Here is a 3523-nt window from a genome sequence, read left to right on the forward strand (position 1 = left end):
ATACACCTTTACAAACAGCCTTATTTATCAACAATTTCTCCTTTCTCCTTTATAACCAGTTCAAGTCCTATTGACTCCACTTACTACTATTTCTTAAAATCCACTCACTTCTAACTGTACTGCCACTAACTTATTCTCATCTAATCTAGTCTCTAGCTTACCTCATTTCCAGAAATGAATTATTCCCATAGCCTCCTAAATGAGGCATCTATATCCACTCCTTGCCTCTTCCTTAAATATTTCACACTCATTCCTACCACAGGGCCTTTGTAATATACTGTTCCTGCTGTCTGAAATATTCTTTGACCCATTCTAGACTGATAATGGACCACTCATCTTTCAGATCTTTCATCAGAGAAGACTTCCCTCCAATTAAATTATGCTTCCACAGTTACTCTCTTATGTCATTTGCCTGTAATTCACAACAGTGATCACAATTGGTAATTATATATTACTCATATGTTTGCTTCATGCGTCTATCCTATTGCACTCTAGATTCCATAAGGACAGAGATTATACCATATGAGTTCACTACCATCATTTTAAATAAATTAATGAAATAATATTATGCCATGCAATTAATACTATGACAGCTATATATTTTAAATGCTTTGGGAACACAATTTAAAAAATTAAAGAAGAATACAAGAAGAATTAAGAGTTTAAGAGGTTTTAAAAATTAACTTCATTCTCTTCAAAAATTTACCGAACTTTACTCCATAGATCCTACCTGCCAATCTACAAGATCTGTTTCTGTACACAAGTTGCATAAATTGATAAAAGTTTTATTGCTTACTGCAATATGTAAATATGTGAAATATAATTTTGTGATGGCAAATACTCAATTTTGTCCTCATAAGACTTTATGTTGGCTGGAAAAAATACACACACATAAATTTACACACACACACACATACATATTGATGTAAAGTTATTTTCTAAATAAAAATATATTATTTATTAACAATAGTATCTAAACTATTCTTATTTGAAGGCTGGTAAATCTGAATTGTATTCTAGAGAAAATCAGAATTACCATTTATATACAATCATTTTCATACATTTTCAAAGATATGAAAACAGGCTTCTAAAAATTTACCATATATCTAATCCAAATAAGAAAGTAAATGGCAGTATAGTAAATGAAATACCATGGGTTTTGCAAAATATTGAATGCTATATGTTAAATGCTTATGGTACTTAACAGTGACTTTTAGATCTCTAGCTAAATCATAGATGTTGTCTATATACAACACTCATACTTACCTACTCATCAATCAGTGCCAAATATCAAAAATACTTTGAAAGGCAAGTTCCAGGACTTGTCAAAGTCAATGATTACATCATTACAACAAATACCAGTTATGACAACACTGAAAGCTCAGAGAAATAAAGTAACTTGTTGAGGGTCATGGAGAAATTTAAATTCAGGTTTGTCAGATTTCAAAACTATACAATTATGTTTCCCAGATGGCCAAACTGCAAATGGGTCATTTTTTGTCTAATCTCTAACCACTACATTTTTAGGTATCCAGAATAGTTAGGTGGGGGTGAATAGACCATTCACCCCCACTCCCATCACCTATGCACTTGCTCATGCTTTCTCTCTTTCTCTTTTGCTCTTGCTCTCTCTCTCTCTCTCTCTCTCTCTCTCTCTCTCTCTCTCTCTCTTTCTCCCCATCCCCTCCAGGCAGCCCTCTTAGTGCATTCCCAAGTTAAAATGACCACAGAGCATCCACCTGACCCATGATAAAATCTCACACATCTTCGTCCCACCAACTTGCAGCCATCTCCCTGCAACCCCCTCTCCCACTTTGTTCTCAGTGGCAGCTCTCATCACAGCCTTTCACAGGTTCAGGTTTGGGATATACATAAGAATCTAGAACCTCATGTCCCCAAACTCCCACCAGGGGATCATGTCAAGCTCCATGAGGGTTCCTCTCACTCGGTTTGAAGTGAAGATAGAGTACCCTTCTCCCACCCCCACATTCACCAGGGCCCCAATCAACTTCATACATATTATGGAGCGGACAATAACTAACTCTTACACAACAGTTCACATGTTCTAAATGGGTAACTGATATGGGGGACCCCATTCTAGAATTCTTGGCCATTGGGATCTCAGCCAAAACTGAGATAGGCAGAGTCCCACCTTAACATCTTGTTACATTTATATCAATAAAAACATATAAGGACTAGAGAAGAACATCAGAGCGCTTTTTAAAAATAAAAAAGAAGATGCTAGCATTCATGCTTCAATAAATGCTAAAATTCTGGCCCTGCCTCTCTTGCTTTCCTCCATCCTTATTGTTCTCTATGCATTCTGTCATATGAACTTGTCGCCCTTAAACATTAGAAAAACATAGGAAGATTAATATAAATGGGCATGATAAATCATATTAGGGTGATAAAAATGTTCTAAAACTGACCGATGATGATTACTTCACAACTTAGTACATTTGCCATAACTTACTGAATTCTATACTTGAAATGGGTGAATTATATAATGCGTAAATTATATCTCAATAATTTTTTTTAAGTTTGTCTTTCTATATTACATAAGGCACCACAAAAAAATTCCTGGGAACTACAGAATATATAGTACACAGTTTTCTAGAATTAAAGGTCTTCCTATTTGGTAGAGGAATCATGGATGCAATCTGTTAGAGTTATATTAAAGTATATACAAAGCAGTGGTAAGAAAACAGGGAGGGGAGTTATAGCTAGAGGCTAACCTAACACTTGAGGCCAATGCAAGAGCTAGAGAACTGATTGAGAGCCTTATTACACGCAGTAGATGAGTGGTCTTCAAACATGTTTGCTCATGTATGGCCCAAAGGTTCAAAATAAAACAAAACAAAAATCTATGTATCCCCTTCTGAAGATCTGCCCCAACTTAGTGAAGTTTTCAGTTGACTTCATCATAAGCTTATAGGATTACAAAGAATGTAATTTCTGGCACATATAAACATTGAGGTTTTAAAACAAAACTGTCATATCATATCCCACGTTCATCCATTTTTGAGATATCTGACCAAGCTTAAGCTCCTTTTTATCAGCTGGAAAATTTATATCTCTAGTTTTTCTCCTTTAACTCATATCCAGCCCACTTCCCCACAGAGTTTTATCCCAATGTAGCATATGTTTATGTTGGAAAGTCTTTTATTGTTCACACTACCATACTTCTCTGCAAGAAATATTTCCTATTGCTGCTCTGTTTGGTGCCCAGGCTGTTTCTACACCCCTGCACAATGCACTATAGTAAGATTTGAGATGGATAAGAAGGATGCCTTACTTTGCTAAAATGGAAAAAGAGGGATTGTAAATGGGAAGATGAGAAATGAAACTGAGCATACAATCCAGACTCTGGGAATTCATTCACTTAAAACCTTCAATACTTTGCTAAGTGTTTGGGTTCCCTGACCCAAAAGGACCTATTTAAAGCCTTTGGAGAGGATCACCCATTTGTCTGAGCAATAAAGTGGGTCCAAATAATTTTCTATGCATAATCCTGGCCGAGTTG

This window comes from Aotus nancymaae, unplaced genomic scaffold (genome assembly GCF_030222135.1).
Source record: "Aotus nancymaae isolate 86718 unplaced genomic scaffold, 86718_ANA_hifiasm-v0.15.2.pri h1tg000016l, whole genome shotgun sequence".
NCBI classification, from domain to species: domain Eukaryota; kingdom Metazoa; phylum Chordata; class Mammalia; order Primates; family Aotidae; genus Aotus; species Aotus nancymaae.